The sequence below is a fragment of the Nannospalax galili genome, unplaced genomic scaffold, assembly GCF_000622305.1.
Source record: "Nannospalax galili isolate Female #2095 unplaced genomic scaffold, S.galili_v1.0 scaffold1055, whole genome shotgun sequence".
Taxonomy (NCBI): Eukaryota; Metazoa; Chordata; class Mammalia; order Rodentia; family Spalacidae; genus Nannospalax; species Nannospalax galili.
The window spans coordinates 1,103,069-1,117,671 of record NW_008337140.1 but is presented as its reverse complement, the minus strand read 5'-3'; the positions used below and the strand labels follow the sequence as shown (position 1 = coordinate 1,117,671).

The following is a 14,603-nucleotide window of genomic DNA, read 5'->3' as shown; positions in this document are numbered from 1 at the left end:
AAGACCAACAAGCTAAGTAGTATTACCACTCCTAGTTTATTGATGTTATTATTGTTCATTCATAGCGCTATGAAGTTAGAAAACACATGAGATTTAAATAATCTGAAGATGTAGTTTTGTTCTTGCTTGGCATTCACTCAAGATTGGGAGGCTGCCAACCTTAATTTTCTCTAAACTCTGGTTTACCCATAGCTGAATCCTGGCCTATTTAGCCAAGAAGGACAAATATTTCCTTAAGTTATGGTTCTCAACTACTTGAACATGTAGAATCCTCAGGCAGAATGCCCACTACTCCCCTTTACCAAATGTACTCCCGAGCATCTCTTCCTCTAGTAAACCTACTCGTGGCTCTCCTAGGCCTTACTCCCGTCTGAGTTACACTCATATCTCATTATCTGTTAACATGTCAATTCCCTCAGGCTGTAAACTCTATACATTTAACAGTGTTTGAGTAAACGAATATTCTAGTAATGAACTCAAGTCTATACCAATGATAACCAGATAATAAACATTATAAACATCCAGGACTGGCGATATAGTTCAACTGGCAAAATGTTTACCTAACATATACCAGGCCCTAGGTTCAATTCCTAACACCACAGAAACCATGTGTGGTGGTCCATGCTTATAAACACAGCACTTGAGAGGTAGAGGCACAAGTGATAAGGAGTTCAAAGTCATCCTCAGCTACACAGAATTCTAGATCTGCCTAGGATACAGGAGCCCCCATCTTGCTACACAAACCTACTCTTGGCCCACCTGCCTGCCTGAACTACACAGTGAGACTTTGTCTCAAAACAAAAACCTCCTCTCAAAATGACTAACAGTTGAGCAAGGTGGCACATGTCTTTAATCCCAGCATTTGGGAGGCAAAGGCAGAGGCAGGCAGATTTCTGTGAGATCCAGGCCAGCCTGGTCTACAGTAAGACCCTGTCTCAAAAATAAGTAAATGAGCAGTCATTCTTTAAAAATTTTTTAAAGACTTATTTTTGTTTCATGTGTGTTTTGCCTCTATGTTTGTGTTATCAGCGTGTGTGCAGTGCCCAAGGAAGTCAGAAGAGGGCAACTGAACCACTATGTGGGTTCTGGGAACTGAGCCACCCTGTAGGTTCTGGGACCCAATCCCAGGTCCTCTGCTAGAACAGTCAAGTGCTCTTAATCACTGAGCCATCTCTCCAGTCCCAATCTCTTCAGCCCAGTAATTAAAACAATTTAAGAGGAAGAAAAGTAAACAGCAACCAATTAGCCATAAAACAATTTCCACAGTAGTCATCCTACAATTAGAAGCATATGCTCCAAAGCCAGACTGCCTAGGTTTGATTCCCAAATCAACTCAGTTAGGAGACTTTGGGTAAGTTAATTAAATCTCATTATCTCTTCCTCATCTCTAAAACTGCTCCTACTTCACATGGTTGTTGAAACAGAATATATGTGCAATGTTCTTGAAGTAGTAGTTATTACAAAATAAATCCTGGATAAATACTACTAATCAGGCCAATGCAAAAATGATAGTTAAAACATACTTCAACTGCTGGCATTACTTTTATGTCTTTATCTTCTACTTCAATACCGTAGTGATAATTCCTGGTACCTGGCAGATTTCAACTGGCCTGCTGAATGATAAATCTATTAAACACCTGGGCAAGTACAGCACTAGAGAAAAGTATAAATCTAGTGAAGTCCCACATATAAGGAAACAAGTATTATGTGTAGCAAAATCTACATAAGAACTCACTGAGAACATTATACTGGACTCTTTAGGGCTGGGGATGGAGCTCAATTGGCAGAGTGCTTTCCTGCTATGCATAAAGCCCTTGGTTGGATCCCAGCACCAAATAAAATTACATGTGGTGGCACATGCCTGTAATCCCAGCTCTTGGGAAGTGGAGGCAGAAGACAGAAAGTTAAAGATCACACTCAGCTACACAGCAAGTTTGAGCCCAGCCTAGGTTACTTGAGAAGCTGTCTCAAAAAGGGCAAGAGGTGGGTGTGAGAGCAATGGGGAGCTAGAGAGGTAACTCGGTGGTTAAAAGCACGGACTGCTCTTGCAGAGGACCCCAGTTTGGTTTCTGGTACCCAAATCCAGCAGTTCACAACTGCCTATAACTCTATCTACAGAGGGATCTGACATCTCTGGTTTCATCTGGCACCTGTACTCACATGCACAAACCGACAAACATACATACACATAATTAAAAATAAATATTTTAAGAGAGGGCCAGGGGTGGTGGTGCACGCCTTTAATCCCAGCACTTGAGAGGCAGAGACTAGTGAGTTTGAGGCCAGCCTGGTCTACATAATGAGTTCCAGGTCAGCTGGAGCTACAGGGAGACCCTATCTTTAAAAAAAAAAAAAAAAAAAAAAAAAAAAAAACATGAGGGAAGATAAATGGGGGAAGTGAATATATTAAATTATATACACGTATGAAAATGCCACAGTGAAACCAATTATTATATAAAAGCTAACTAAAACAGTAGAAATAAATCATAAAATTAAATACAAATCAGATACAAAGAAATATAAAATGCTAACTGCCCAGTAGGCAGGCAAACTCCTTGAGGACACAAAGAAGAGGGCAATCTTTTGATATCAAAGCGCAGTGTTACCCATAACAAGGTTATGCAGACAAGTAAGAGCAAACAGAGCTAGGCACAGTGGCTCACTCCTGTAATCCCAGCATTGAAGCAGGAGAATAGTTACAAATTCCAGGGCAGCTTGGGTTACAAATAAAACTGTCTTTAAAAATGTAAAGATAGCCGGGCGTAGTGGCGCACGCCTGTAGTCCCAGCACTTGGGAGGCAGAGGCAGGTGGATCTCTGTGAGTTCAAGGCCAGCCTAGTCTACACAGTGAGTTTCAGGACAGCTTGGGGCTACAGGAAGACCCTGCTTCAAAAAGACAAATAAATAAAAATGTAAAGATCGCTGCGTGTGGTAGCGCACGCCTTTAATTCCAGCACTCAGGAGGCAGAGGCAGGCGGATCTCTGTGAGTTCAAGGCCAGCCTGGTCTACATAGTGAGTTCCAGGACAGCTGGGGCTACAGGGAGACCCTGTCTCAAAAAGACTTAAAAAAAAAAAAAAAAAAAGTAAAGATCATCCCAGCACCCACATGGTGGCTATGAACCATCCTCATCCAGTTCCAGGGGAATCTGAAGCCCTCTTCTGACCTCGGCGGCACTGCACGACATGGGTGCACTCACATACATGCAGGCAATACACTCATACACATACAATAATAAAAATATTAAATAAAAATATTTGAAAAATGAAAGATAAAATATTAAAAATAAGGGGGCTGGAGAGATGGCTCAGTGGTTAAGAACACTGGTTGGTCTTGCAGAAGACCAGGGTTCAAATCCCAGCACCTACATGGCAGCTAAGAACTGTCTGTTAACTCCAGTTCCAGGAGATCCAACAACCTCTTCTGTCCTCCTCGGGCACTGCACAACACAGGTACACTTACCTACATGCAGGCAATACACACATACACATAAAAAATATACATATTAAAAAAAAAAAAAAAAAAAAAAAAAAACAACACACTGGCAGAGGACCTGGGCTCACTTCCTAGCACCCATATGGCAATAATTCCAGTTCTAGGGGATCCAAAGTCCTCTTCGGGCACTGCATTCACAGGTACACTTTATGTGTGTAGGCAAAAATCATACACATAAAATAAGAATAAATCATAAAACTGCAAGTGTTACTATTAAGAGTACTTACTGTGTCACTGTCAAAATTATTACAGAGCTTTCCTCCAAAGGACTTAATCCAGGAATTTAGACTTGTGCCATGTCTTTGTAAAAAGAAATTTTTTTGGGGGGAAGGGGTTCTTTTTGAGGAAGGGTCACCTGTAGCCTCAGCTGGCCTTGAACTCACTATGTAGACCAGGCTGGCCTTGAACTCACAGAGATCTGCCTGCCTTTGCCTCCCCAGTGCTAGGACTAAAGGCATGCCCTCACAGTGGCTCAAATGTAAGCAGAGAATAGTTTAAATCTCCAGGATTTTACCCAACTCCACATTAAATCCAGTTCAGATGAGTACTCAGGCAAGTTTTTACACTATGGTATTTCTATATAAATTTTAATAAGACACATAGCCACAAAAATAATTTAAATTGAGTATTCTCAACAGTACCCGGATTAGTCAAGTTTCTATGAGAAAGCCCAGATTTACACACAATGCTTTAATTCCAGAGTCAAGTAACAAGCAAGTAACCCTAGGCCTTACAATCTAGATGTAAACATTAGTTTCCTAAATGCTAAGAGAAGTGAAGGTAAGAACAGTTTGGAACCTGTATTCTTATAGCTTTACAGTGATATTTAATACCTAACAAGGAAACCAAAGAGCTTTCCTCCTTGGAAAGCACCTCCAATTTTCCATTCACAGCTCAGTAACATGTCAGGTCAGAATGGCAAGGTCACAGTATCAATCCAAGTAACATACTGTACAAAAATTTACAGCCAGGGACTGAAGAGACAGCTCAGCAGTTAAGAGCATTGGCTGCTCTTGCAGAGAACACGGTTCGATTCCCAGCACCCACATGGTGGGCTAACAACCATCTTAATGATGCCCTCTTCTGACCCCCTCAGGCACTGTACCTACAGGGGAGCACCTACCTACATGCAAACAATACATTCATACACACTACACATAAAAATAATAAAGCCTGGGCATGGCATATGCCATTAATCCCAGGCAGAGGCAGGTGGATCTCTGTGAGTTCCAGGCCAGCCTGGTCTACATAGTGAGTTCCAGTACTAGGAGACCCTGTCTCAGTAAGACCAAAAAAATAAAAATATTTTAAAAAGTTACAGCCTGTGAAACATGTTTTCACATAAAACCTTAGTTTCCTTATAATCAGAGCAGTAATTTAGATGGCAACTTCAAAATTAATTTATACTTCATTTGCATTCATGGTTCATGAAGGCAGATTATCAACACATTAATGGTCAGTATTATTACCAAAAAGCTTGTATTCTGAGTTAACCACGTTAAAATTTTTTCATTAAGCTTCCCTCTCTGATAAAGTTTAAAAAAAAAAGTCAGACATGGTAACACACATCTATAATCTTCTGGGAGGTTGAGGGAGGCGGTCACTCCAGGCTAACCTCGGCTACAGAGACCCTATCACCAAAACAAAGAAATGAAAACTGATGACAAAACATTTTTCACGCCTTTAGTCCCAGCACTTGGGAGGCAGAGGCAGGTAGAGCTCTGTGAATTCAAAGCCAGCGTGGTCTACATAGTGAGTGTTCCAGGCCAGCTGGGGCTACAGGGAGACCATCTCAAAAAGACAAAAAAAAAAAAGACAAAAAAAAATTAGCTCTTAAAGCCAGGCAGGGTAGCGCACACCTGCAGTACCAGCACTTGGGAGGCAGAGGCAGGCAGATCTCTTTGAGTTCAAGGCCAGCCTGGTCTACACAGTGAGTCCCAGTCCAGTTGGGGCTACAGGGAGACCCTGTCTCAAAAAAAACAAATTAAATTTGTTTTGAGACAGAGTCTAAGTATCCCTAGTTAGACTGGAACTCACAAAGATCTAGCCTGCCTCTGCCTCCCGAATGCTGGGACTAAAGGTATGTGCCAAACAATGGCAAGTTTTAAAATTTTTACTTATTGTGTGTATATATAAGTCAAAGGACAGCTTGCAGGAGTCTGTTCTCTCCTTCTAGCATGTGGGATATGGAGGTCACACTTTAGTCTTCAGGTTTGGCAGTAAATACCAGTAAACCATCTTGCCAGATCCTTACAAGGTTTTTGTTTTTCTGATTCCCCAACAGTTTGGAAGTCAGAGGCATTAGTCAAGACTCCATGATACTACAGTTTTATTATCCCTAGTGCTGAGGAACAAACCCAAGGCATGGTAAGACTCCATGATACTACAGTTTTATTATCCCTAGTGCTGAGGAACAAACCCAAGGCATGGTAACAACACTCTGCCTTAGAGCTACATGTCTAACCTAGGACACATAATTTCGATAAACTGGGACCATCTTCTGGAAGGCACTGTTATAATGAAGGGGCCCTCAAGCAACAAAACTTCCTGGGTAACTTTAGAAAACAGTCCCACTTTAGTGAATGAGTCCATCAATTCTGTATTAATCTCACCATTTTTACTAAAATAGATGAAAAGTTTTTAACCTAAAAAAATTTCTGAAAGCAAAGAAATGGATTTCACAGGTTTTATTTTATGTGTATGTGTGTATTGCCTGTATGTAGGTAAATGCACCCGTATCGTGCAAAGCCCGCGGAGGTCAGAAGAGGCTGTCGGATCCTCTGGGACTGGAGTTACGGACGGCTGTTAGCTGCCATGTGGGTACTTGGATTAGAACCTGGGTCTTCTGCAAGAACAATCAGTGCTCTTAACCGCTGAGCCACCTCTCCTGCCCCAGACTGTGTTATTTTTAAAAATAAAACTTCTGAGCAGTCACAGAGTCACTGCCATGTCACTCTGCTAAGCCTGCTGGCTTTATTCAGAAAAGCGTAATTTTTTTTTCTTTCTAGCTTTTTTCCAAAGCCTACACAAGTTTTGGCCAACACTGGGCTTTCTCACTCTTTCTCTGAAGCTAACCTCTATCTTTGGCCATGCGACTGCTTACAAATGACATGGTTTTCTCTTTTTCTCTTCATCCTCTTCCTGTGGGCAGTTGCCAAGATTTTTCAGGTTGCCTACCCTGTTGTTTTCCCCTTAAATTCTAATAAAATTATTCCTAAGCTTTAAAATAAGAAATATAAAAATTCTGGTTGATGATACAGTTCCATGGTAAACTGTCTAGCATACTTAAGGGGTTTAATAACAAATACTGCAAAAAAAAAAAAAAAAAAAAAACCAAGTATGGGTTTAAATAAATAAATTCCATTGTTTTTTTCTTTGGGGGGGGGCAGTATTGGGAACTGAACTTAGTGCCTCAGTGTGCAAGCAGCCTACTACTATTTAAGTTACATCCCCAGAATTCCCTCATCTTCTGAGGTGTTTTTTTTTTTTCTTTTGGTCTTTTTCAGACAGGGTTTCCCTGAAGCCCCAGCTAGCCTGAAACTCTCTATGTAAACCAGGCTAGTTTTGATCTTAAGAAGATATGCCTGCCTCTGCTCCAGAGTACAGGGAGGCACTTTAATAGATAACGCACTGCCACATCCTGCCCTTCATCTTTGAGACTGTCCTGCTGTGTTTTCAGTACTTCAAACCTGCTACGTAGCCCTTCAAAATTCAATCCTTCAGCCTCAGCCTCAGCAACTGCCGGAATTACAGGTATATCCTACTATACCTGGCAAAACTCTGGTAGATTTCCTATCTCAGACAACTAGTCAAAAGTCTTGAATTAAGACATTCTGCAACTTACCTTTGCTTGGCCTTCTGGGATGAGGCAAACCACACTATACAATTACAACATTCTAGATGCTACCAAGCAAACCAGGTAGAACAAAAAAGAAAACAATGCATATCCCAGCTAAAAAGGTGAGAGTCTTTAATCAATAAAGGTACTGCCTCCTAACAATCCTTGGGCTTCAGTATGGAAACAAAAGATTTGTTTTAGTGCCCCCTCCCCCCTTCCGTCAAGACCTAAAAAAAAAAAAAAAAAAGAAAAAGAAAAAAAAAATTGATAAAGGGTCCCCCTGTAGCCTGGAACTATGAGGACCAGGCTGGTCTAGCTTTCAGATTGGCCTGCCTCTGCTTCTCAGTGCTAGAATTAATGGCATATACCACCATGTCTGGCAAGAGATCTCCTTTTTAAAAGAAGCAGCCAAGGAAGTAAGAAACCAGAAATTTTTTTTAAGTTTGTTAGCCCTGCCTGGTAACACATGCACCTTTAACACCAGCATGCTTGAGGAACAGGCAGACAAATCTCTATGAGTGTCAGGGCTACATAGGTAAGACCCTGTCTCTACAGGTAAAAAAAAAAAAAAAAAAAAAAAAAAAAGTGATAATGGTCAAGTCAGCAAAATCACTGTTTTTATTTTAAAACAAGGTCTGCAGGGTATCATGCCTTTAGCCCAGCACTTGGGAGGCAGAGGGAGGTGTATCTCTGTGAGTTGAGGACAGCCTGGTCTACATAGTAAGTTCCAGGATAGCTGGGGCAACAGGGAGACCCTGTCTCAAAAAGACCAAAAAAAACAAAAAAACCCCACCAACAAACAAAGTCTCTAGTAGCCCAGGCTCCCTGAATTCCAGATGCTGCTGGTGCTTCCAACTCCCAAGTGCTCAGATTATAGGCCAGCCCTACCACACCCAGGGGCATTAGAGACCTGTATCATATATACAGAAGTGAAAGCAAATTAAAAGTCAAGTAGTAGACAAATAGTACAAAGATATAAAATAAAAATCATCAATGGACACTCTGCTCCCTGTCAGGGATAACCATTAGGCTGTGGTAAGGTCTGTCAAACTGGAGAGGACATGTCTTAACCACAAAGATGGATGCTGCAAAGCAAAAACAGACCCACAGCTGCCGGAATTGAATTTCAAGAGCAGGCCAAGTATACATTTATATATGGAATCTGTTTTTTTTTTTTTTTTTTTCAAATGTTAACAACTAATTCAAATTTGTAAAACTGTGTGAGCCAAACAAAGCACATCTGTAGATTGGATTTAGTCCAGACTTCAATTTTCAACCTCCACCATAAAAAGAAAAATACAGAAATACAAAAATAGTTGTTCCAGTGGCAGAACTGTAACTCTGAGGCAGAAACTATATCCTCTGCTTCCAGTAAAACACACTAAAAGATGTTAATGTATAATCTGAAACCTCTTTGTACAGGAAGGAAGAGGTTCCATCATTTCTGCACTAAAATAAGATCTGTAAGCAGAATACAATGGAGCCACACACCGTGGCACTTGCCTGGGACCCCAACACTCAGGAAGGTACAGGCAGAAGTACCAGAAATTCAAAGCCACCCTCAGCTACAGGGCAGGTTCAGTAACAGTGTAGTCTCTAAGGGCTCAATGGAGGAAACACAAGGAAAGAGATTTTTGTGAAACTAAATTTTTTTCATATCTTCTAGATAAAAGGAAACTAAATGACAACTTCTATGGCACATCATTTAAATTTGTTATTTCTCCTTTTAAAAAAATTGTTTCTCATCCATAAAAGAAAAATAAATGAGTTTCTTTGGAAGACTAAGAAAGTTAATCTTGGGGCTACAGAGATGGCAGCAGTTAAGAACACTGGCTGTTCTTGCAGAAGACCCAGGTTAGAATCTCAGCACCTACACGGTACCACCCATTAACTCCAGTTCCAGAGGATCTGATGATGCCCTCTTCTGTGTTCTGCAGGCATTGCACAACATGGGTGCACTTACACACATGCAGGCATAACACTCACATACATAAAAAAATTAAAAAGATTACCTGGGGCTGGAGAAATGGCTCAGCAGTTAAGAACACTAGTTGTTCTTACAGAAGACTCAAGTTCAAATCCCACACCCACATGGCAGCTAACAACTGTCCGTAACTCCAGTCCCAGGGGGTCCGACAGCCTCTTCTGACCTCTGTACAACATGGGTGCACTTACGTACATGCAGGCAATACATTGCATACACATAAAATAAAAATAATAATAATAATAAAAAAAAAGATTACCCTTCCCACCTAATCAGCCAACCTTAGTTGCATGCTGGGGACGGGTTGGGGGAGAGCCTTAGGATATATAAGCTGAGAATGCCAAGAGGCAAACCTCTTGATTGCTGTCAGGAAGTCACAGGATCTATATTTGAGTGTGGACTTTCCAGTGCAGCTGTAAATGGGTGTGTGTGTGTGTGTGTGCCCACTTTTCTAAGAATAACTCCCCCATGCTGCTTAAAAAAAAAAAAAATCAATCAATAAATCAATCAAAAAAGTTCATCTTTCAGAAGGGGTGTCCAGTGTCCATGTTTCTTACTACCCTGTCAGACCTTGGGCAACTACAAGTTTTTGTTTTGTTTTTTTTTTGAGACAGCGTCTCCCTGTAGCCCCAGCTGTCCTGGAACTCACTATATAGACCAGGATGGCCTTGAACTCAGAGATCTGCCTGCCTCTGTCTCCCGAGTTATTTTTTTTTTTTAACATTGCCTGCATGTATGTAAGTGCACCCCTGTCGTGCAATGTTGCAGAGGTCAGAACAGGGCGTCGGATTCCCCTGGAACTGGAGTTAAGGATAGTTCATAGCCACCATGTGGGTGCTGGGAATCGAACCCGAGTCCTCTGCAAGAGCGAGCAGTCAGCTCTTAACCGCTGCGCCATCTCTCCAGCCCCTATTATTTTTATTTTATGTGTATGAATGTATTGCCTGCATATATGTAATTGCACCTATGTCAAGCAATGCCTGCAGAGTTCAGAAGAGGGTGTCAGATCCCCTGGAACTGGAGTTATAGGTGGTTGTTAGTCCCCATGTGGGTGCTGGGAAAGGAACCTGGGTACTCTGTAAGAGCAGCCAGTGCTCTGACCATTGAACCGTCTCTTCAGACCCAGAGCAGTGGTTCTTAAATTACTTTTTGTGGTACTGGGATTGAACCCAGGGCCTTATATATGATGGGCCAGCACTCTGGCACTAAGCTATAGTCCTAGACCCTGCCACTTTTTTTTTTCAGAGGGGGTCTCACTATGTAGAACAGGCTGACCTGGTGCTCACGGGGATCCACCTGCTTATGGCCTGGGAGCAAAGGTGTATTATCACCATGCCTGGCCTCGAGATCTATTTTTTTCCCCCCTTTTAGACAGGGTCTTCCACAAAGTTGCCCAGACACAGCTTGAACTACTGGTCCTACTGCCTTAGCCTCCCATGTAACTAAACTTTTTGCTACTCATATGAATATGACAAAGACTCCCCCTTTTTTAAATTTATTTTTTTTGGTGTTTTTGAGACACGGTCTCCCTGTAGCCTCAGCTGTCCTTGAACTGACAGAGATCTCTGCCTGCCTCTGCTGGGATTAAAGGCGTGCGCCACCACGCCCAGCCAAGACTCCCCCTTTTTAAAAAAAAATGTACCCTCTTACAAGAATTACACAGCGATCACAACCCTGTTAAATTTCATGGACCATACATTACTACTGTTCTCCTCTGGAGAACATTAAATCTAATCTCCAAACTCTATGCTTCTTCCCACAGCTGTACCTTTATTCCACTCCACATCAGGCAAGTACCATCTTCAGAGCCTAGGACTAGTACAATAGTCTTTTTTGTTTGTTTTGAGATAGTCTCACTACACAGTCCTAACTGTCCTGGAACTCACAGAGATCTGCTTTGCCTCTGCCTCCCAAGTGCTAGGACTAAGGCACCGGCCACCATAGCAGGGCAGTGTAGTAATGTCTTAATACATCACCCACAATATAATTTCCACTCTCTGCAAAAAAAAAAAAGTATGACCCGACATATGGATCACTACCCCAACCCGTCAAAAATCCTCTCTCCATCTGTTGGTATTAAAGAAAAACCTTCCCCAACCTATCATACCACTCTAACTCATGTTAAACACTCCCCTCATTGGGCATCAGCTATCCTTGGTCTTCTTGGGAGATTAAAAAAAAAAAAAAAATCTGCCCATTCCTGTTTGGGCACCTGCTATTCCTTCCTACAAAATTGGTTCCTCACTCTCCCTAAAGAGAACTCCGCTCACTGTTAAGTCTTTAATGTCTATAGGAATCCTCTGCTTGATACCCCTATGCAACTTTCTCAATTTGTAATTCACCCACTTACTTTTTGTATCTTCTACTATCCTGTAAATTCCCCCAGTTGTCTAGGTAGGTCTTCAACTAGTGATCTGACTGCCTTAGCCTCCTGTACCCCAACTGTACTCACAGGGCCTAGCACACAGGCTGGTAAATAAACAGTACCCTGCCAGGCACTATTTGTGGAATGACCCCTCCCCCCAACTCATTGTCAAGTAGTTCAGAGCTTTGATGTATACAGATGTGAATCAATCCACCAAAATCTAGTATTTGACAAAATAACTAAATTAACCACATTTCCTTCATTTCAGGATGCCACAATTCCCAAAAGAAACAGGATACTACCCTAAGAGTCTATTCACTCTAAAATAACTGTTAGGCATGGTGGCTTTATCTCTGAAATAACATCAGGGCCAGCCAAGGCTACAAAGACCCTGTAACCAAAAAAAAAAAAAAAAAAAGCCTGGCATGGTAAGCACACACCTTTAATCCCAGCACTCCAAAGGCAGAGGCAATCGGATCTCTGTGAGTTCAAAGCCAACCTGGTCTACACATCCAACCGGGGGTACAGGGAGACCTGTCTCAAAAAGACAAAAAAAAAAAAAAAAAAATTAAATAAATTGTATGTCTGTGTGCTCTCCCAAACAGCCTAATCCCTCATCTCTGTGCTAATCTACTCCTGGACATACTCCAAGCTTCCACCCTCCAATTGATCAATACAAACCAGATCCCTCCTTTTGTAGGTCCTAATTTTACTTCTGTGTTGCTGAGGAGAGAACCAGGACTTTACCAGTAGCATAAGGAAGCATTCTACCACTGAACTACAACCCAGCACTATAATTCCTAATTTCACTGGCAAAACCAATTCAAAAGTTCCTGTACTTGACATATCAACAAAATGCAATGAAGAACTATTATAACCACCAGACTAAAGTTGAACTGCACCTAGGAGTGCAGACTAAACCACCAATCTTACCAATGGTACTTCACCCCAGAAATCACAAAAAACTCTGAACACAGGCCAGATCTCCCATTGAAGGCCTCCGTAGACTAATCCCAGACCTGTTCTCTAAATCAATCAAGTAGCCTATCCGTCTATCTTATCTCCAAAACTGGAGCTCTTTCAGTGCTACCCAAAGGATTGAAAAACAAATGGAAGTTAAAAGAAGTTCCTTTCTTTCTAAAGAATTTTTTTTTGCGGGGGGAAAAGTAGTCCTGGCTGGCCTGGAACTCTTGATGTAGGACCAACCTGGCCTTGAACTCAGAGAGATCTGCTTACCTCTGCCTCCCAACTGATGGGATTAAAGGCGTTAACCAACACCAGGCCTGGATATAAGTTTCTTCAAACAGTTCTTTTACAACATGCAATCAAGCTAGGCACAAGCCTGTAAGCCCTAACTCAGGCAGCAGAGGATCTAGAATTCAAGGCTGGCCTCAGTCACATACAAAGTTTTTGAGGCCTGCCTGAACTACTTAAGACCTAGTCTCAGGCAAAAGCAAACAAAGACACAATAAAGCCTAAATGGTTGGACTACAACACAACTTGTCTTTGTTGCCACTAACACTAACACATCTCTAAATAAAAAGTCTATATTAACAGGTCAAGATAAATAAAAGAACAGTATTTCCAGAAACACAAAAAGGGAAGGTCAACCGAAAAATAATAGCATGATATATGCCTTTCACTCTGGAGCCACAATCAAAAATTCAATGCAAAAGCTAGGTGGTCTTCAGTTATCATCAAGCTAGTAAAACCGAGTTTACTGGCTCCCTACTAGGACCTTACCATGTTCTGAGTAGCTTTCCAATTAACCACCTCCTACTGATGGCTTCCAACTTCTGGGCCACCAGTGTGGTCTGCCAACTTCGGCAGCCACGCTCCTCCCGCTAAGATTCATAAGTGCAAAGAAAATAGCAGATACAAGTTGCTTAGGTGCTGGGACACAACTGCTTCTTAGAAGTCGGACACACGCCAATTACTCTTAGAATGCCAAGTCGGCCTCACTTCCAACTCCAGAAAAAAGTGGAAACACTATTTTTCCGGTGGAAGATAAATTTGGATTGCTTATTTTGGCCACAAGGCAAAAGAAATTTTTTTTAAAAAACGGAAGACAAACTAACATTTAACATTTACTGAGCATCAGCCACATGCGTCCAAGAAGACAGAACCAAGCCACTGGGGACTAGGTGGGGGAAGGGCGTTTTAAGAGTTCGCGAAAAAGATTGCAAATAATGAGATTCGTCGGACCGAAAGAGGGAGAAGGCGGAGTTAACCGGGGTCTACCCGCCGCCGGGGTGCAAAGAGAAAAGAGAAGCGAGCGAATTGCTCGGGAGAGAAGGCGGCCAGGGCCTCTGGAGCTAGGCCTAGCGGAGGGAAGCCCTGAAGGGCGGGGTGGGGGAGGAGCCGCGGTAAGGCCTGCTCTAAGCAGGCTGTGGAGGAGCGCGGGGGAGTCGCGGCGCGCTAGGCCTTCCCCACACCAGTCCCAGCCGCCACAGAGAAAAGATGAAAACCCCGGACGACAGGGGCCCGTTGCGCTGTCCTAACTCCCATCAGCGGCGCTCACTCACCTGGGCCCGCCAAAGCGACCACAGCTGCAGTCTCGCAACGGCACAACCGGCCCGAACCTCGCCCCCGCCCGACAGCGCGCCCAGTGTCCCCGCTCTCAGACGACGGCGGCGTTTGCGTCAGCCCGCTGACTCCTGGGAAATGTAGTCCTAGTCCTTTCTCTTCTCGCCCACCGAGAGATCTCTGGAACTCTATTTCCCACAAAGCAAGGCGAGTGTGGGGCTCGCCGGTTTGCGTCACGCGCAGGCTGGTCGGAGGTCACGTGAGTTGCTGCGTCGCGTACCACCTCCTCACCCCCTCCCACCTCCACTCCCCAGTCGGCGCCGCGTGTGTGGTGAGAGAGACGGACGGAAGGGGCGGAGGTGTTGCTGACAACACTGCCCCTACCATTTTGGAGCC

At 42.9% G+C, this 14,603-nt stretch overlaps 1 protein-coding gene across 2 annotated transcripts in view; it reads right to left on the bottom strand.

Annotated features, from left to right (window-relative positions):
• Thrap3 (thyroid hormone receptor associated protein 3) overlaps positions 1-14,322 on the bottom strand; it is a 52,550-nt gene extending 38,228 nt beyond the window's left edge. The window contains exon 1 of one of the 2 annotated variants that reach the window (XM_008832141.3): positions 14,207-14,322. The gene's annotated coding sequence lies outside the window, so the exon portion shown is untranslated. The remainder of the gene's footprint in view (positions 1-14,206) is intronic. The other variant, XM_008832140.2, reaches the window with a different exon arrangement.
• Between the last annotated feature and the right edge of the window lie 281 nt (positions 14,323-14,603).